Source organism: Sapajus apella, unplaced genomic scaffold (assembly GCF_009761245.1).
Source record: "Sapajus apella isolate SASKATOON/1434 unplaced genomic scaffold, GSC_monkey_1.0 scaffold1, whole genome shotgun sequence".
Classification (NCBI taxonomy): Eukaryota; Metazoa; Chordata; class Mammalia; order Primates; family Cebidae; genus Sapajus; species Sapajus apella.
This window is the reverse complement of record NW_022436941.1, coordinates 21,810,612-21,833,054: the sequence shown is the minus strand read 5'-3', so window position 1 is coordinate 21,833,054 and position 22,443 is coordinate 21,810,612. Positions and strand designations below refer to the sequence as shown.

Genomic DNA, 22,443 nt, shown 5'->3' with positions numbered 1-22,443 from the left:
TCCCTAACTGCCATCTGCTCATTCACAGTTATCACCATCTCTCAGGGTGACACCCAACCAGGGTCATGGAATGGTGTAACTAGAGGGAAAATCAGGCTCTTCGGGATAAAGCCAGGTAGTTTTCTACTCCATGATGCTGATTGTAGTTGTAGTTTGGGCTGCAAGAGAAAGAGGTGAGATGCAAACCCAAAGCAAGCTGAAGAGAAAGAGCCAAAGGTTTGGTTTGTGGACACAGAAAGCCAAATCTCCCTTGTTAACATGGATGTCAAGGAGGTCCCAGAAATCTGTCAGGCATCAGACAAAGCCCCCCAAAAGGCTGAGACCAGAACAACATGTAAACTAAACCAGCCAAAAACTGCAATTTGAGACAAATAGCCAACATTCGACAAGAGAGCAGAAGATCAGCTTCTCTGCAAAGACCAGCTGCAAACCAGGCAGAACAAGGTCTGGAGTCCGTACGGGGGATTTGCCAGCTTTGGGGGCTGACAAGGGGACTGGCAGGGGAGACTTAGGCCTTAACATACAAGAGGCCCAAGGCCTAAAGCATTAAGAAAGGGAAGTCACCAAGAATGCCAAGAGAGGAAGGCACACATGCAGGATACTGGGAACAAAGAATACAACTGAGTGTCTTCACGTCCTAGAAACAGAGGTTCTAGGTGTATGAGGAATCTGGCTTCCGGCCAAAGGACCACACTGTGTTGAGAGCTGAAAGGATCCAGCTCCACCCCAACTACTCCATCACCCTTCATCTCTCCAGTTCTTTTATCTTCTAGTCTGCTTTTCTAAAGTCATGTTAGCCTAGGGAATGTCTCCTCATTTTCCTTCCTGTCATTTCTTCCTCCTCTTTTCTTTTCTCTCCTTTTGTGCTTTTTCTCCCTCATCTCTTTCTCCCTCCTTCTACTTTAACCTTCAATACTATAATTTTTTTAATGTAGAATTGTGACAAATTATTCTAATAGGGAGAGTAGGGAAAATGTAGAAATGACATTGAAGTGAGTATAATTTGTAATACTCCTGTATGACTTCAGTAAACAAATAGATTAAACCATATTTACAAGGCTGTTCATAAGACTTTTTCCCAGCTCACCTTCCAGGACAGACACATTACCTTAATTTAGTCTACCAGCAATGGCTGTGAGAACCACACCCTTGAAAGTTACAACAACAGCTCATCCACAGTCCAAAAACTAAGTAGACTTCTCACTTACCAGAGACCATCTTCCCCTGGTTCCAAACCTGGTCAAATGTTAGACTCACATAAAACAACTTCTCTTTCATCATCTCTTCTATTGCCTTTTGTACTTAGAATTCTATCTTTCAATTTTAATAGTCACCTTTATATTTCTTCTGTAGGTTTTATATGTTTATATTTTACACTTAACCCCTTAACATTTAGGGGATTTATTTTTATACATAAGGTAACAGTGGGAGGGAGACTAACTTTAATTTATTTTCCTAATACTATTTATAAACTAGCCCATTCTTTTCCCACTGGTTTATAATTTTTAATATACTGTTTAAAATAACATAAAATAATCCCCTTTCCCTGTGGTTACTGAAGAACAATGAGAATTTCAGGAAGCCTGTGGTCTCTCTCCGTGGCCACCAGCACATGATTAATATAATTGGTCACTTATGCTTAGCAAAATGCATAAAGGGTAGTATCCTCATGAGAACTTTTAGTTGTTCACAGCTCTACTGGAATTTTCAGGTTGCCACAAATGAAATCTAGAACACTTGTTTCTAGGTTTTAATGTCCCTATGAAACATTCAAAGTCAGGTAACTAAGGTGATGTAAAGCAACCTCAGAGAGAATCCTTCTCACTCTGCAGCAGTTGTGTGCTTTGCAGGAGACATACAGTTGATACTCTTTGTTTAGGTTTCATCTGCATTCTCCAGTGTCTCTGTCTCTGTGATCTGCAGATCTAAAAGGAGACAAATCAAACTCTATATTGGAGAAAGTTGTGCTCAGCCACAACATGGTACTAATTTCATTTAGAAGGGCAGTAATTATCTATTGAGATCTACCCACCAAGAACCAGGGCTGTCTGGGACCAGGAAAATGCAGCAGGATGTCTAAGGACATGGAATATAAAAACCATTCTCCTTGTTCCAGTTCCTTTAACAGTCTGAGCAATTAGGTCATTAAAGACAATAAAATCATTATCACAAAAAAGGGAGCTTCATAATATATGGAGATTAAATGAGCTTTCCCATTTGTTTTGGTTTTTAATAGAAACATCACTGCACTCTGGCAGAAAGACCAGTTAGAAAAAATTGGCTCTGACTTACTGATAAATTCCCATGTGTAAATGAAACACAGGTTACCAAGCAAAAAGTGATGGTACTAACTGTGCTAAAAGAATCATAAATCACTATGGTTTGGAAATGAAATTCACATTTCATAATAAAAAAAAATTCAAACTAGCTACTAGCAATAACTAAAGTCCCCAGAGAAAATTCCTATCAAGATCTGCACATCATCTTGTCAATTATGACTTTCACGCTTCAAAATTCCTCAAGTTGCCCAGTCTCCTTCAGTACTTGGGATTAATTAAATAATCCTTCTCTTCCTTCCACAGTTCACACAGCAGTATAATTTATATTTACATCATAAGACTGTGTGTGTGTGTGTGTGTATGTGTGTGTGTGTCACAGAGACAGAGAGTTACTGATTGATTTTGAGAATTATTTCAGGTTTATGCTGTGTATTATTGCCTCATAATTTGAAAAAAAATCTCCAATAATTAATGAGACCACAATCCCAAACTCGTAAAGATTAAAAAGAGAAAGATAGAGACTCCTTAAACTCCAAACTCACAGAACAGATAAATTCGTGGTTCTTTGTATCTAAAAAGGGGATTCTTTACTTTCTAAAAATTTTACTGCTTCATTCCTTTAAGTAAAAATGTTGATTGGAGCATTTAAAATAGATTTACATTTCCAAATATTCAATTGACAATTTTTTATATAAATAGCTGTTGTATGAGTTAAAGAAAACTTTCACATGTTTACCTTCAAACCATATCATTTATAGCTGAGTGTGCTAAAACTCTGTGACAGAAATCTAAGAACCACCTCAGAAGGATAATTTATATTAGAGGAAGGGTTGGTGAGAGGGTCCTCATCAGCTAAACATTTATGGCAGCATGGCCAGGTGTGGTGGCTCATGCCTGTAATCCCAGCACTTTGAGAGGCCAAGGCAGGTGGATTATTTGAGGTCAGGAGTTCAAGACTAGCCTGGCCAACTTGGTGAAACCCCATCTCTAACTAAAAATACAAAAATTAGCTGGGCATGGTTGTGGGCACCTGTAATCCCAACTGCTCAGGAGGCTGAGGCAGGAGAATACCTTGAACCCAGGAGGCAGAGGGTGCAGTGAGCCAAGATTGCACCATTGTACTCCAGCCTGGGCAACAAGAGCAAATCTTCATCTAAAAAAAAAAAGAAAAAAACTGCACAGCAAAAGAAACAATCATTAGAGTGAATTGGCAACCAACAAATTGGGAAAAAATTTTTGCAACCTACCCATCTTACAAAGGGCTAATATCCAGAATCTACAGAGAACTAAAACAAATTTACAAGAAAAAACAAACAAACAACCCCATCAAAAATTGGGTCAAGGATATGAACAGACACTTTTCAAAAGAAGACATTTATGCGGCAAACAAACATATGGAAAAATGCTCATCATCACTGGTCATTAGAGAAATGCAAATCAAAACCACATTGAGATACCATCTCACGCCAGTTAGAATGGTGATCTTTAAAAAATCTGGAGAGAACAGATGCTGGAGAGGATGTGGAGATATAGGAATGCTTTTACACTGTTAGCGGGAGTGTAAATTAGTTCAACCATGGTAGAAGACAGCGTGGTGATTCCTCAAGGATCTAGAAATAGAAATACCATTTGACCCAGCAATCCTATTACTGGGTATATACCCAAAGGATTATAAATTATTCTATTATAAAGACACATGCACACATATGTTCATTGTGGCACTGTTTACAATAGCAAACACTTGAAACCAACCCAAATGCCCATCAAGGGTAGATTGGATAAAGAAAATGTGGCACATATACCCCACAGAATACTATGCAGCCATAAAAACAATTAGTTCATGTCCTTTGCAGGGACATGGATAAAGCTGGAAACCATCATTCTCAGCAAACTGACACAAGAACAGAAAGCCAAATACTGCATGTTCTCACTCATAAGTGGGTGTTGAACAGTGAGAACACATGGACACAGCGAGGGGAATGTCACACACTGGAGTCTGTTGGGGGTGGGGGGCTAGGGGAGTGATAGCAGGTGGTGGGGAGGTTGGGGAGGGATAACATTAGGAGAAATACCTAATGTAGGTGACAGTGGGATGGAGGTAACACTTTAACCCAACAAAGCACATCTTCAATGATGGCATCATGGACCCTAATGATCCAGCAGAGAATTTAATAACCTCATTAATGTTCATCAAATCACACCAAGTGGGTAACCAGTAAATCTGTCCAACTGGTAAGATTGCAGTTGAAGGAAAGATCAAAGGAGTATAATGATAGCAGAAAAAATGTGTCACCCTAGGACTAGCCTAGAAGTTGGAGTGGAGAAAGTATGAATTTGGGCCAAAGTCCACATTGCAACAACTGCAGAAAGAGCACAAGGCTGATTATAGACAAATCATAATACTGAAACATGGTGTGTGTGGCTCTTACAGCACACACACAGAAAAAAACATGCAATGCTTAAAGTGTCCAGTTCACAATTAAAAAAAAATAGCACCTGCTTTTAAGAAATTGCCAACAGTGAGAATCAAATAGAAGTGAGTAACTAGGCCAGGTGCAATGGCTCATACCTATAATTCCAGCACTTTGGGAGGCCAAGGAAGGTGGATCACTTGAGCACAAGAATTTGAGACCAGCCTGGGAAACATAGAGAGACTCCCTCTCTAAAAAACAAAAAGAAAAGAAAATTAGCCTGGCATGGTAGCATGTGCCTGTGGTCCTAACTTCTCAGGAGACTGAAGTAGGAGCATTGCTTGAGCCTGAAAGATCAAGGCTGCAGTGAGCCATGATTGTGCTACTGCACTCCAGCCTGGCCAACAGAGTGAGACCCTGTCTCAAAAAGAAAAATAATAATAAGTAAGCAAATTAAAATGCAATGAAAAAGCAATATCGCTGTTACTGTGGGTGCCCAGAAGAAGACCCTGTATCCATGCATCTAACTTTCAGAAGCTTTAAATAAAATTAGCTAGACTTCATTTTTCAAATATAGCATCTGTTTTTAAAATTAACTCCCTTTTCATACAGTGCACTCTTGGTATGATCTTTGGTTTCAAGTGCTTTGCAAGAGACCAATACTCTCTAAGCATCTGAATAATGCAGAGTAAAGATCCAGAGTCCTGCAGATTTTCTTCAGACTTGGGAGATTGAGGATTCATGTACTTAAGATCAGGGGCATATAAAAACAACCTGCAGACTCGGGTTACAGGGTGTGATTTTCTAAGTCAATATTCAGTTTCACAGCCAGAATCCGTGAAGAGAGAACAAACCAAGAAAAAACTAACAATTTTATGGTGATTGAGATGATACAAGTATCTGGATTAAAAAAAAAAAAATCAGTTTTTAAAGACAAACAAACTAAAGCTAGTCCAAGCACAGAGACAGAATATTAAAAAAAAAAAAAAAGAAAAAGAAAAAAGGGTGATAGCACACCCAAAGAGCACACTGGGTCTTGAATAGCTAACATTTTTCAAGTAGTGGAAGAACATTTGCTCAGATAATTACCTATTTAATTGCCTACTTATCTAGTTAGCAGTGATAATGTAAGCTCCCTGAGAGTAGGCACTGTTGGTCTTCCATGTTTACATCCCAGGAAACATTTACAAACTGTATTTCTTATGGAAATGGCAAAATAAATTCCTGTTGAATGGAAAAATTTTGGCAAATTCTGTATGGTTCCTATTTAAATTGGAAAGAATTAAAACAGATAAAACTAATTTTCTTTCAATATTAATATATATCACATAACTTGTAAAGCTATATCTGATAAAACAAGAAACGTAAATTCAAATAACTTATAGAATATCTGATTGGCTGGGCAAGGTGGCTCATGCCTGTAATCCCAGCACTTTGGGAGGCTGAGGCGGACGGATTACAAGGTCAGGAGATCGAGACCATCCTGGCCAATACAGTGAAACCCTGTATCTACTAAAAATACAAAAATAGTTGGGCATGGTGGTGCACACCTGTAGTCCCAGCTACTTGGGAGGCTGAGGCAAAAGAATCACTTGAACCCGGGAGGCAGAGGTTGCAGTGAGCCGAGATCGCACCACTACACTCCAGCCTGGTGACAGAGTGAGACTCCATCTAAAAAAAAAAAAAAAAAAAGAAGAAGACCTGAATTTGGGGGAATATATTATCATGAATTTGGGGAATATATCATCGTATGTAGCATTTCTGTGAAAAAAACATCAAGGAAACAAGCGTACAAGTAATTTTTTTTTATTATACTTTAAGTTCTGGTGTACATGTGCAGATGGTGTGGGATTGTTACATAGGTATACACATGCTATGGTGGTTTGCTGCATCCATCTTCCCATCAGTTACAGTAGGTATTTCTCCTAATGTTATGCCTCCCCAACTACCCCACCCCCTGCTATTCCTCCCCTAGCCCCTCCACCCACCCACCAACAGGTCCTAGTGTGTGATGTTCCCCTCCCTGTGTCTATATGTTCTCATTGTTCAACACCCACTTATGAGGGAGAACATGCAGTGTTTGGTTTTCTGTTCTTGTGTCAGTTTGCTGAGAATGATGGTTTCCAGATTCATCCATGTCCCTGCAAAGGACATAAACTCATTATTTTTTATGGCTGCATAGTATTCCATGGGGTATATGTGCCAAATTTTCTTTATCCAGTCTATCCTTGATGGTCGCTTGGGTTGGTTCCAAGTCTTTGCTATTGTAAACAGTGCTGCAATGAACATACATGTGCATGTGTCTTTATAATAGAACAATTTACAATCCTCTGGGTATATAACCAGTAATAGGATTGCTCGGTCTAATGGTATTTCTATTTCTAAATCCTTGAGGAATCACCATACTATCTTCCACAATGGTTGAACTGATTTACACTCCCACCAACACACAATATTTTTAAAAGAATAATCTAGACTCATGAACATTTAGTATGTGGTATAGTTTAGATTTGTCTCCCCACCCAAGTCTCATGTCAAATTGTAGTCCCCAGTATTGGAGGAGGGGCCTGTTGGAAGGTGACTGGATCAAGGGGGTAGATTTCTCCCTTGCTGTTCTCATGACAGTGACTGAGTTCTCATGAGACCTGGTTGTTTAAAAGTGTATAGCACCTCCCTCTTCTCTTTCTTCCTCCTGCTTCGGCCATGTAAAACATACCTGCTTCCCTTTTGCCTTCTGCCATGATTGTAATTTTCCTGAGGCCTCCCCAACCATCTTCCTTTACAGCCTGCTGAACCATAAACAAATGAAGTCTTTTTTCTTTTCAAATTACCCAGTCTCAGGTAGTTCTTTATAACAGTGTGAGAAAAGACTAATATGCTCGTATTTTTACTCCACAATGGCACAGACTTCACTAGATGTATGGTAGCCATTTTAACTAAAAGCAGTCTGAAATGAGAAAAATCATCTACACTGATCATCTAGTAGAAGTTTTACTCAACCAGCAGGCTTTACTCAAGAAACATTACATGCCCGGGGCAGGGGCAGGGAGGGGGAGAGATCAACTTTCCATAAAAGGAATTCAAATTTTACATGATATTCCTATGTTTTCCCTTCAGTGAAAATTTATTTGCTGGCTCAAAGCCTAAATCTGTACATTTTTTTAACCCTAATAAACAAAGATAATTATTTTGCCTCCTGAGCATGAGGTTGTATCATTCATTGAGAAGAAAGGTTTCATTTGTAGCAGTCACTATTAATTCTCCAATGGTCATTTCTCCCATCTTCCTTACTAACAGAACCCCAGTGTAATTCAGCAGCCCTGTACCCAGTCCCATGGGATAAGTAAGGAAACGTATAAAATCAATCAAGGGAATTCCATTGCTCTTGGCTGGTGATTAGCCTACAAGCCATACTTCTAGCTAAACAGATGTAAAGAACGTATTTCTCCTATAATACAGTCAGGAATGCAAGAAGAAAGAACTCTCATCTCCTACCTTCCCTTCCTATCTGTGTGTGTGGATATGCTACATAGAGGTGTGGCAGCCATTTTGCAATCATGAGGTAACAAGCCTGTGAAGGAACACCAATGCTATGAGGTTGAGCAAATGAAAGGGCCTGGGTCCTTGATGGTAACACTGAGTCACTGACCCTATCTTCAGATGGTTTATCTCCATGTCTTATTGAGTGAGTAAATAAAAGCCTTCATGATTTACAGTTATGTAAGTAAGGCTGTCCCCAAAGCACCCTAACTATCTTTAACAACTCTTAGACATTTAGGCAAGATAATTTAAGATTTAACCAATCCTGCTTCTTCTATATTTTCTAGAATCCAACCACTTTTCCTCTTTTCATCAACTTTCCTGTGAACTTAGAGCACATGACTCATCATTCAACCATACACTTATTATAATATTTTTAATTCCCTCACACACTTATCCTTCTGCTGCACTTGCTCAGCAAAACTCCATCCTAGATCAATCAATCATCCACATTTCCCATCAATATCTAGGCTCCTGAATACCACCAGAGAAAATCTAGAATCAGTAGATTCATGTCACCACAAATTCAGTCTGCATTCTCCATTAGGTGCTAAGGAGTAACCTATAATCCTTCTCGCATCTCTAGTTAGCCAGTCTGCCAACAACTGTTTCAAGCCTTCACCAACTCATCACTTCCTGTCTATGTACCTCTCACTTTCTGCTTTACAGGACTACCTCAGTTTCTCGGCAGTCACTCACAGTTACCTGCTTTCACTCTCACCATTGTCTTTATTGATTGTAATCATTAGATTGCTTTCTAAATACCCCAATAATCTACCTTTATAGCACTAGTTAAGATTACGCTATCTGATCCTCTAGTACTTAGACAGTGTTTAACTAGTTCTTACCAATAGTGAGGGGAAATGACATGTGTTGCGTTGCGGCCAGAGCATTTCACTGCCAGTGAGGGCTCCTCCAGAGTTTTCTTCCCTCTGCCATGGAAACCAACAATATCTCAAATCCATCTGGGTGATTATAATGAACAGAGCAGAAGTAGACACACAGCATGAATAAGAGTTAAACCAGTTTTTTAAAAAATAAGATTTTGAAGTGTTAGTTATTGTTGCACAATACAGCCTATTCTCACTTTCCTCATACATCACAAAATATTGTGTATCCCCTGTCATCTCATTTCAGATGCATCCTTCCACTTGTTCTCCATCCTCAGAGATTCTGTTCCATCAATCATTCTCTTTCTTCCTCTCTCTCTCTCTCTCCATATATATATATATAGTGTATATATATATATATATATATATATATAATGTTTATATATGTGTGTATGTGCATGTATGTGTGTGTGTGTATCCTCAACCTTTCCTTCATTCCACATGTATCTTTAAACCTTTCCTCCATTCCATCTAGTATAAAAATTTGTTTAAGTAATATCACAACTTTTTTAAAATTTGTCTAGTAGACTCTGTGGTTTTCACCATAAAACGGCCCCACATGCATTAAAAAAAAAATTGTTAAAAGTGATCTCATCTTTTCAATCTTTTAAAAATGTCCATTACTGATCCTATATATTTCCATCTTTAAGTCTTTTTCTTATAAAACACAAGTGGGCCAAATCCTACACCCTTGCCTGAACAATATGGTCTTTATGTACTGCATTCACTTGTACACTTCCCATTTACTCTTCATCCCATCACAATCTAATAGCCACCCCACACCATTCTATGACAGCTTTCTTCCCAGAATTACATGTGCACTCATGTTCTAAACTGAATGAACCCCGTACTGGACATGCTGGCCTATTTTCTCCTGTACATACATCTTCTTTCTTAAAATGGCCCTTCTGAATGAATCTGCTGCCATGGCCTACAGGATCCAAAACATAGACTTAGATGTACTTTCTACCATAAGACTCCCCCAAGAAACTCCCCAACTCAGGCACAGCTGATTAGCCATGAGAAGATTCCTAATCTAAAGGCAACCAATCCACAGGAAAGGCCAGAAAACTGTGATTTGTGTACAGGTTCAAAAAACAAGGATTTTGGCTAGGTTGTAACTCTCTCATGAATTTGAACTAAGATCAAAGGAAAGTTGGCATTTGGTGATAAGGGAATGGTCCTAGGAGTCTATGAAAAATTGGTACTGGGTCAGCACTATGGCCATATACAAGAAACCACAGAGCAAGGTATTTGCTAAGAACAGGTAACTGGGTAGCTACTCAGAGATGGCCCTTGAAGAAGGGGTAGAGTGAATAATAGCTTTGGTTCCTACTGGCCTTCCACACGCAGTGGCCAGTCTTTTTGTGGTCCTGTTGTGCTTGGTTTTTGTCTCAGGTTTATATAAAATTCTATAAACTATCCTTAAAATGAATCCCTATTACTATAGTGAGTGGATTTCTTCTTAGCAAAAAGTTCTTTTAATCCTTACTTTATCTCCTTATAACATTTTGCAATATTGTCCAATCCCTCTCTTGAAAGTTTCTCCCACCTTGCTTCTCTGACAGAAGAAGCCTCTGCTTCATCTTCTATTGATACCTCTCATTTCTTCTCAGTCTCCTTCATTGGCTTCTCTTCCTCTGCCAATATATTAAATGTGAAGGTGCCTGAACTTTCCCTGTTGGCTTTGGTCCACACTCCCTGGACACTTTACCCACTGTCATGTCTTTAACCCCAATCTAGCCTCAAACTCTTGGGATTTAATTCTGTTCAACTAACATGAATTTTAGGAAAATCACTGTATTAGTCAGGGTTCTCTGAAGGGACAGAACTAACAGGATATATGTATATATGAAAGGAAGTTTATTCAGGAGAACTGACTCACATGATCACAAGGTAAAGTCCCACCATAGGTTGTCTGCAAGCTGAGGAACAAGGAAGCCAGTGGTGGATCAGTCTGGGTCCCAAAACCTCAAAAGTAGAAAACACAACAGTGCAGCCTTCAGTCTGTGGTCAAAGGCCTAAGAGCCCCTGGAAAACCACTGGTGTAAGTCCAAGAGTCCAAAACCTGAAGAACTTGGAGTCTGATATACGAGGGCAGGAAGCATGGGAGAAAGATAAAGGCCAGAAGACTCAGCAAGTCTGTGCTTCCGTCTTCTCCTGCCTGCTTTATTCTAGCCACACTGGCAGCTGCTTAGATGGTGTTCACCCAGATCGAGCAGATTGAGGATGGGTCTGCTTTTTCCAGTGCACTGACTCAAATGTTAATCTGCTTTGGCAATGCCCTCACAGACACACCCAGGGACAATACTTGGCATCCTTCATCCAATCGAGTTGACACTGAATATTAACCATCACAATTGCCTTTACATTTGTTAAAACAATCATTCAATTATTAGTCATATGACTTTAAATTTTTCATTTCTAAGATAGTTTGTAACATCGTAGTGAAGATCTGTGACCAAGTCCTCAATACTATCATTCATTAATGTGTAATGACCTTTCAACAAACATCTGATAAAGATGCCACAGTAGAAAATTCTAGTGCAAAAATGTAAAATAAAATTACTCAACTGAATCTTCCGTTTAAATTTGTTCAAAGGGTTTTGTTTGGTTATGTGCAAGAATTTTGTAATTTCAATTTTTATGTAGAAAAGTGTGTAATCAAAGTAATTATTAAGACTGAAGTCAGCTATGATTTGGGAAAAAATCACAACATACATAGACACACACACACACATGCATGTTATATATGAATATATTATATAGATATACACACACATATTAATGACCAATGGAAGAAAGAAGTCACAAACTGATTAATGTCAAAGAACTATAAATAAATAATTTAAGATCATAATATCTCATTTCCTCACTTTATAGGTGAAACAGAGCAACAGAGAACCCAAGATTTGCCCAAAGTGACAGAGTTTGCTCACTACAGAGTTGGACAGTCATGAAAGTCACTGGACTCCTTCTCTGGCACTCTTTCTAGCATACTATGATTTACCAACTGCTCTAAAACATAACGGTAAGAAGATTTTGGAGAACTGAAGAAGACATAGTCAGAGGCATTTATCTTCCCAACAGAATCTCCCTCTGCCATGGCTCTTTTCTCCCCTCCCATAGGCTCCTGCATATGGGAGATGGGAAGCAGATGTTATGAGAAGGGATGCGAGAAAAGGTAAATTCACACCTTCTCTTTGATGAGCTTAGAAGGACTCAAACTGCTCCCTCTGGAGTAGTTAAGACAGCTGCTGAGCTGTACCAAAGCTTTGATCCAATAGCTTGAAGTCCCAGAGTCATGAAATCACCCTAGGAAGAGCAATGGGTGAGTTTTAAAGCACATTTGGTAATTTATGTCTGGGTATAAAATATACTAAAATTAGAAAAGTGGTGACAGATAAAAGATTGGTAGAAAATGTTCCAAATTACTTCATCAGAAGATTGCTCTAAAGTACCATATTTAAACATACTGAGGCTATTGTTTTTAATAATTAAAATATTCTACTGTTTTTAAAAGTGTATATGTGAATATGTATGTGTGTATGCACATATATCTCTGTATCTATATATGTGTGTATATTTACATGTAAATGTGATACTGAGAGTGAGAGAGAGAGGAAATCTGCTAGAGCTTGGACAGAGAACCTCATCTGAATCAGGAAAAATTAAAATCCTGTGGTTCAATCACCAGGCTTCTGCCACTTAATAATGGCCTTTCCAAATTATAAGCTTAGCTTTTTAAATTTTTTTTAAAGCACATGAAATGTTTTAAATTTATAAAACACTATACAGTTACATATAGATATATATGTAGAAAGAGAGAGAGAAAGCTATAGTTATAAATTTATAATTATAGATAACCTATGGTTATAAATAGCTATAGCTATATATGTATTATGGCAAGTATATATAATTGTAAATATTATATAACTATATATATATTTATGCACACACACACACAGACACACAAAGTGACAAGAAAATATTTGTGCATTTTCATTGAACTTTTCATATACTATGCCAAGAGAAAATACTCTGATTTCTCAAATCAGATGACAAAATAACCAAAAGATGAGGAAGGCATTGAACTGCAGCTTTGATTGAATGGTTACATTGAATCCAAAATTCCAGAAAGATTTTTACTGCCTGCTCTTTGTAGTCAGGTTATATTAAATCATTTATATTCCGAGATACTCACAAGCATGATGAAGTAAGCATCTCTCTTTAGAAGAGCAATGTCGGACAGCCCACCCAGGAGCCACACGGATCCAGAAGAGCCCCCACTCCAAGTGATGGGAGGTGGTGAGTGGTTGTGCAACCCAATCCAGGAAACCATGCTTTCACACAGATCCTTGCAACTGGTGGATCAGGAGATCCCCTCATAAGCCCATGACACCAGGGTGTTGAGTCCCAAGCACAGAGCTCTGCAGAGTCTCAGCAGCAGCTCAGGTATGCACAGAGACCCAGGAGTTTTTGCATACTCTGGCCCCAGGAATTCCATTGAGGTCAGAGATCCATCCATTCCCCTCGGAAGGGGGCTGAAGCCAGGGAGCCAAGCAGTGCCATTTGGTGGAGCCCACTCCTGAGACACCTCACAAGTTAAGACACATTGGCTTAGAATTCCAGCCAGCCAGCAGCATCAGGCTGGAGACTGCCTGAGGCAACCGAGTTCCCTGTCGCGGAGGGATGGCGAACATCTCTGCAGCCGGAGTCAGCCTGTTCTGGCCTCCTGGCTCCAGGTGGTCCAGACTGTGCGGATTTCCCCAGCACAGCACAGTTGCTGTGGCAGATCATGGCCAGGCTGCTTTAAGTGGGACCCCAATCCATCCTTCCTCACAAGGTGGGGCCTCCCTGTGAGAATTTTAGCAACTGCAGCCAGGGTTTTATGGAGAGAATTCTGGTCTCCTTGGGACGCAGCCCCTGGGGAAAGGACCAGCCACCAGTCATGGTTTCTAAACAGCCAACTTAGCCTTTCCTGCCTACTGGTTCTTAAGAGTCCTAGGGGGTCTGTATAAATGGGGTTTCTGCCAACGCAGTGTACCCACTCCACCAGGGGAAAGCCCAACTGGTTCTTTAAGCAGATCCCCTCTTGACTGGGAGAGACCTCCCAACAGAGGTCTCCAGGCACTTCCTATAGGAGCGTTTCCGTCGGCATCACTTCAGTGCCCATCTGGAAAGGAGCTCCCAGAAGAAGTAGCAAGCGGCCATCTTTGCTGTTTTGCTGCACTTATCACCCACTGGTGATACCTCCACGTGCAGTAGAAACCACGGTGATTAGGGTCTGGAGCAGACACCCAAAAAACTGAAGCAGCCCTACAGAAGAGGGGTCTGTTAAAAACAAACAAACAGAAAACAACAATAACAACATCTACAAAAAAGACCCCATAAAAACCCCATGCAAAGGTCAGTAACCTCACTGACTGAATGGACAAGCCCACAAAGATGTGAAAGAATCAATGCAAAAATGCTGAAAATTCAAAATTCAAAAAGCCAGAGTGTATCTTCTTTTCCAAATAATCAAACACCTCTTCAGCAAGAGCAAAGAACTGGGCTGAGGATGAGATTGCTAAATTGACAGAAGTAGGCTTCAGAAAGTGGGTAATATATACTTCATTGAACTAAAGGAGCATGTTCTAACCAACGCAAAGAAGCTAAGAATCATGACAAAAAAAAAAAATACAGGAGATGATAACCAGAAAGGCCAGTTAAAAGAGGACCATAAGTGACCTGATGGAAAAACAACACGAGAACTTCACAATGAAATCACAAGTGTCAATAACCAAATAGACCAAGCAGAGAAAAAACAGAATTTACATTCTTCTAATCACCACATGGCACTTACTCTAATATTGATCACATAATCAGAAGTGAAACACTCCTCAGCAAATGCAAAAGACCTTAAATCATAACAAATAGTCTCTCAGACCATGGAGCAATCAAATTAGAACTCAAGATTAAGAAATTCACTCAAAACCAAATGACTACATAGAAATTGATCAACCTGACTGGGCATGATGGCTCACGCCTGTAATCCCAGCACTTTGGGAGGCTGAGAAGGGCAGGTCACCTGAGGTCAGGAGTTCAAAACCACCCTGGCCAACATGGTCAAACCCCATCTCTACTAAAAAATACAAAAATTAGCTGGGCGTGGGGGTGGGCACGTGTAATCCCAGCTACTCGGGAAGCTGAGGCAGGAGAATCGAAGTTGCAGTGAGCCGAGATCGTGCCACTGCACTCCAGCCTGGGCAACACAGTGAGACTCCATCTCATAAATAAATAAATAATAAATTGAACAACCTGCTCCTGAATGACTCCTGGGTAAATTATGAAATCAAGGCAGAAATCAAGAATCTCTGAAACTAATGAGAACAACAAAACATACCAGAATCCCTGGGATGCAACTAAAGCAGTGTTAAAAGGAAAATTTACAGCACTAAAATAACTACATCAAAAAGCGACAATGATCTCAAATAAACAATCTAACATCACAGCTAAAAGAACTAGAGAACCAAGAGCAAACAAACTCCAAAGCTAGCAGAAGACAAGAAGTAACCAAGATCAGAGTAGAACTTAAGGAGGTAAACACCAAAAACCCTTCAAAAGTCAACATTCAGGAGTTGGTGTTTTGAAAAAAATTAATAAAATAGATAGACTGCTACCTAGACTAATAAAGAAGAAAAGAGACAAGAGCTAAATAGACACAATCAGAAATGATAAGGGGGATATCGCCACTGACAACCCAGAAATACAAACAACCAGCAGAGAATACTATAAACACCTCTACGCACATAAAATATAAAACTTAGGAGGAATGGGTAAATTTCTAGATACATACAACCTCCCAAGACTGAACCAGGAATAAATTGAATCCCAGAATAGATAAACAAAATAAATGAACAACAAGTTCTGAAATTGAGGCAGTAATAAATAGCCTATCAACCAAAAAAATCCCAGGACCAGATGGATTTACAGTTGAATTCTACCAGAGGTACAAGGAGGATCTGGTACTATTTCTTCTGAAACTATTACAAACAATTGGAAAGGTGGAATTCCTCTCTAACTCATTTTATGAGGCCAGCATCATCCTGATACCAAAACCTGGCAGGTACAACAACTAAAGAAAACTTCCCTCCAATATTCCTGATGAACATCAATGCAAAAGTCCTCAATAAAATACTGGCAAACCAAATCCAGTAGCACATCAAAAAGCTCAAGATCAAGTTGGCTTTGTCCCTGGGATGCTGATTCAAATACACAAATTAATAAATGTGATTTATCATATAAACAGAACTAAAGACAAAACCACATCATTATCTCAACAGGTGCAGAAAAGGCCTTCAATAAATTCAACATCCCTTCATGTTAAAACTTTCAATAAACTAGGTATTGAAGGAACATACCTCAAAATAATAAGAGCCATATATGACAAACCCACAGCAAATATCGTACTAAATGGGCAAAAGCTGGAAGCATTCCCCTTGAAAATTGGCACAAGACAAGGATGCCCTCTCTCACCACTCCTATTCAACAGAGTATTGGAAGTTCCTGCCAGGAAAATCAGGCAAGAGAAGGAAACAAAGGGTATACACATAGGAAGAAGGGAAGTCAAATTATCATCGTTTGTAGAAGATATAATCTTATATGTAGAAACTCCCATCCTCTTATCTCAAAATCTTCTTAAAGCTGATAAGCAACTTCAGCAAAGTCTCAAGACATAAAAATCAGTGCGGAAAAATCACTAACATTCCTATACACCAACAATAGGCAAGCAGAGAGCCAAATCATGAATGAACTCCTATGCACAATTGTTACCAAGAGAATAAAATTGTTACCAGGAATACAGCTAACAAGAGAAATACATGATGTTTTCAAGGAGAACTACAAACCACTGCTCAAGGAAATCAGCGAGGACACAAACAAATGGAAAAACATTCCATGCTCATGGATAGAAAGGATCAATATCATTAAAATGGCCATATTGTCCAGTTATTTATAGATTCAATACTATTCCCATTAAATTACCATTGACTGCCTTCACAGAATTAGAAAAAAACTATTTTAAAATTCATATGGAACCAAAAAAGAGCTTGAATAGCCAAGACAATCCTAATCAAAAAGAACAAAGCTAGAGGTAACATGCCTCCCATCTTCAAACTATTCTATAAGGTTACAAAACAGAATGGTACTGGTATAAAAACAGACACATCACCCAATCCAACAGAATATATAATTCTGAAATAAGACCACATACCTACAACTATCTGATCTTTGACAAACCTGACAAAAACAAGCAATGGGGAAAAGATTCCCTATTTGATAAATGTTGCTGGGAGAACGGGCTAGCCATAAGCAGAAGATTGAAACTGAACCCCTTTCTTACTCCACATACAATAATTAACTCAAGATGGATTAAAGACTTAAATGTAAAACCCAAAACTACAAAAACCAGAGAAGAAAATCTAGGCATTATCATTCAGGACATAGACACAGGCAAAGATTTCATAATGACGATGCCAAAAGCAATTGTAATGAAAGCAAAAATTGACAAATGGGATCTAATTAAACTAAAGAGCTTCTGCACAGCAAAAGAAACTATTATCAGAGTGAGCAATCTACAGAATGGGAGAAAATTTTTTCAATCTATCCATCTGACAAAGGTCTAATATCCAGACTCTACAAGGAACTTACAAACAAATTTATAAGAAAAAAAGACCCCTATTAAAACATGGGCAAAGGACATGAAAAGGCACTTCTCAAAAGAAGACATTTATATAGCCAACAAACTTATGAAAAAAAACCTCACTGATCATTAGAATAATGCAAATCAAAACCACAATGAGATACCATCTCACACCAGTCAGAATGGCAATTATTAAAAAGTCAAGAAACAACAGACACTGGCAAGGTTGTAGAGAAAAAGGAATGCTTTGACACTATTGGTGGAAATTTAAATTAGTTCATCCATTGTGGAAGACAGTGTGGCGATTCCTCAAAGATCTAGAAGCAGAAATGCCATTTGATTCAGCGATCCCATTACTGAGTATATAAATAGAATATAAATCATTCTATTATAAAAATACATGCATGACTTTGTTCATTGCAGGATGATTCACAATAGTCAAGACATGGAATCAACCCTAATGCCTATCAGTGATAGCCTGGATAAAGAAAATGTGGTACATATACATCATGGAGTACTATGCAGCCATAAAAAAGAACAAGATCATATCCTTTGTGGGGACATGGATGCAACTAGAATCCATTATCTTCAGCAAACTAACCCAGGAACAGAAAACCAAACACTACATCCTCTCACGTATAAGTGGGAGCTGAACAATGAGAACACGTAAATACAGGGAGGGGAACAACACACACTGGGATCTGTTAGGTAGGAAGATGGGTGAGAGAGCATCAGGAAGAATAGCTAATAGATGCTGGGCTTACTACCTAGGTGATGGGTTGATCTGTGCAGCAAATCACCATGGCACATGTTTACCTATGTAACAAACCTGGACATCCTGCCCATGTACCCCAGAACTTAAAAGTTGTAAGAAAAAAAAAAAAACGGTAATGCCCACAGTCAAAGCATGGCATGTACTTCAGCAGCGGATTTTTTTCACCCTTCAGGCATGGATTAAAATGCAAACCTCAGAATCTCAATATTCTTTGTTAACCCTCAGACTCAACTCTCAGTTCCTAGTCAAATCACCTTTGCCCAGAGTCACTTTCTTCCAATTCCAGGCAGGGAGATCTTCATTTCTAGCCTTACTTGCCCCTCGAATCCCTTGAACACTCCCCTGGCCTGGTACTACTCATCTTTGGATAAATAAACAATGGCTTCTCAGCTTTCCATTTTTCTAGACTTTCTATTCTGCACTCTGTTTTCCAAGACGGTCAGGGACCCTTAAACCTCGCCCTATACCCTCACTCTTTTTAATGCTTCTACCTTTTCTTATAACATCTAATTCTCTACTCCTTAAGCACCTCCTCTCAGAGCCACCTCCTGAGACCAACACTCCAAATTCAGCTGATTCGTCTCGACAGGAGCTGACAAGGAATCCTCACTCTGTACAGATATTAACCTATATTAAAGGCAATATCACATGCATATCCTACCAGATGAAAGTGTTCTCAATTCCCACACATTTCAGGAAGTTTACTGTAACAGAAAAATTTTGAAGTCCAACAGAAATGAATCTCTGTGCTTGGAGACTGTCACTAACACCCCAAATTCACTATAGTCCTTAGCCTCAGGAAAGAAAATAATTGATTCATCTGTTGTATTTCTAATGTCTTTATCGCTTGTCAATGTGTTGCTCTGTTTATAAGCTGAAAAATATTTGGGATTAGATGTCTGCTCTTAAAATCTGCTACTTTTGGCAGGGTTTTCAGTAATACCTTAGAGTACTATTTTGGAGAATTTCAGGAATTCTTTTTGAAAGCTTATGAAGGGACATTCTCTTAAAATGCATTGGATTGCCCCCTCTCATTTGGTACATTTTCCCTAACACAGAAAAATTTGCCTCTCTCCAGGTTTAGTGCAGGCAAGAAAAATAGTATGTTGTGTCTCTTGAAGATATTACTAAATATCCCCTAGCATGCTATCATATCTTTATTCATCCTTTATGTTTTATTGTCTGTCCACTGACTAGCTGGTAAGTGCCAAGGAAGGCAGGGAATCAGCTTTGGTCTCTGATTAATCCCATTGGCCTATAACAGTGCCTGGCCCAAAGTGTGAGTTCAGTAATATTTGTTAAATGTGTTAAGCAATTAATCTTCTGCTATAAACATTTAACTTTAATGCTTTGGCACTTGTTATGTTGAAACAAGATGTACAGTTTGAATTGAGAACGACCTCATGGGCTTTGAGGGAAGAGTAAAAGGAGATCATGATCATTCCATCCTACACTAATGGTATGAATTACTCCATGAGGAGCGAGAAACATGACATTGCTTGTGTTCCAAATTGAATCAAATCTGGCTCAATACCCACCGAAATAGTTTTTTGAGAAATCCAATAAAAGCCACCTTTTAGATTACCTCCCCTTTCATTCTTTCAAACAAGAAATCTCAAACTATAGAGTCCAGAAAAATGAAACAGGGGTTGTTGGTACTCTTTTGGTTACTGATGCTTTTGGTATATAGTAAAAGAAATGGCTCCACCCATAGTTCTTCTCCCTTCATCCCAAGTTCAGCCATGGGGACACTACTGAAGCACCCAAGATGATAGCATATAGTTTCCAGTCTACACAAGTACCACATGGCCATCACCATGTGAAATTCTTGTATCCACAATGACATTACTTTTCTGTATTCTTCCTCCTAGACCTACCCAATAAGTATACGAGATCGTGGAATTTTTGTAATTTTGCTTTACAGTGGTATCAGATATCTATCACTAACAGAAACTGCAAACCCTGATTCCTTTCCTAGTTCACAAGTATCATCTAATATCCCAGAATTTCTTGCATTTTCCTCTTAATTCTCTCCCTTCCCATCTCTTAAACAAACAAAAATGTTATTCATACCTGCTTTATTCATATCTCATAATGGTGCATAATCACCTATTCTTATAGATGGACAGACCCCGGACTCTAGAAACAAAAATATTTGATTTGTCTTTTTCAGGGAACAAATAAAAGCCAGGTTTTAGAACATTCTTGATTTAGGTGAAGCAGGGAATTTCAGCTAGGACTGGGTGCAGTTGCTTGTAACCAAAACTCCAAAACAACGATGACCTTAAAAAAACAAACATTTGTTTTATCTCCCTTAGAAGAAGTCCTGAGATAGCCCCCAGTGCTGGTACGAAGGCTCTATCCTATGCTCCACCAACCTTACCATGCCACCTCATGACCCAAGGTGACTGTTCATGTATTGACCATATGCTAATAAACAGAAAGGAAAAGGGTAAAGAGTACATGACAGATATTTTTTAAATTCCCGTGGGCAGCCATAATCTTTAATTACAGCTCACTGGCAAGTGCATAGTCACATTGCCAGACTAGTACAAGGGAAGATGAAAAATAAAGCCTTTATCCCACATGGCCATCTTGGATATTGGGAAAGGCAACTAGCAGTCTATACATTGAAGGGTGAACATTCACTCTGTTCTTTCGTGATAAGTTGGTAACAGTGAAAAGCAAAACTCAGAGATTGCTCAATAAGTCATCAAACTGTATAAAATACTAATAAGTAATCCTTTTGTTCTTCTAAGTTTAAGACCTACTTCAAGTCTCAATTGCCACTTGCCCCACACTTTGGTTCAAGGTGAGAAACAAAGTCGTTTGTCATCATCATCTTCTTAAAATTCTTTTGTCATCTGACTTTGTCTCAGAGAGATTAATAGATATTCATGAGATATATAATAATAAAAGAATGGGATATAAGAGAAGCAAAATCTAAAATCAAGCCTAATTTCAATTATATGAAGGTTGGGCATGAGGTACTGAAGTAACAGAGTAAGTAAATCTTGTCCCCACCTCCACTTATAAGCTTGAAGAATTTATATCATTGTTTTATACATCCCAGAATCTTCTATATAACCAGCACTCAATTTTGCTACATTGTGTTGAAAATTGATAATATAAATAGGCATAAGAACTTTTGTGAAAGAAAAAGATGAAGAATAATTTAAAACACTTTCAAATTAATGACATGGCAGAAAAGAGCACTGTACCAAAAGTTGGCAGACCTGAGTTCTATAACTGTCTTTACTAGTTATTGCTTATTGGACCTCAGTTTCCCCATATGGAAAATGAAGACTGCAACGCTACTCCTGCTCTTTCAGATTTTAACTATGAATAAATATTAATTGCAAAGTATTGTATAGGATACTACTTTTCTGTATTCTTCCTCCTAGACCTACCCAGTAAGTATACCAGATTGAGGAATTTTTGCAACTTGGGAGGATTAGCAAAACAAAATGAAATAAGGGAAGCATGTACTGAGGGAGGAACCTTGCTGTAAGGTATTGGATAACCTGCTAATAAAACTCCCTGAAGCAATAAACACAAAGATCAGAGCAGCAACTACAAATCACTCAGGAAAGGACCTTCCACCGCAGTATCTAGGCTCCCTCTGCCTTGGCTCATCTAGGCTCAGGGCCTCTGACCTGATTCATATTATTTTTCTACAACTGTCATGATCAGAATAATCACAATGAGCAGAGCTGTATTCAGACTTCCTTGAAAGGCCTATGAGTCATAGGAAATAAGCACTGTGACTTGAGAGGGTGTTCAAACTACTGTCAATCACACCAGCCACGCATATCCTACTTGAAGAATTCCATTAAATGTCTTTTGGGAAATCACAATGTGA

At 38.8% G+C, this 22,443-nt stretch overlaps 1 non-coding gene across 1 annotated transcript; it reads left to right on the top strand.

Moving 5' to 3' along the window:
* The first annotated feature begins 9,613 nt into the window (after positions 1 to 9,613).
* On the top strand, positions 9,614 to 9,678 carry LOC116554356. The gene has a single exon (XR_004270185.1). It is a non-coding gene; the product is annotated as a U7 small nuclear RNA (small nuclear RNA).
* Positions 9,679 to 22,443: the final 12,765 nt, after the last annotated feature.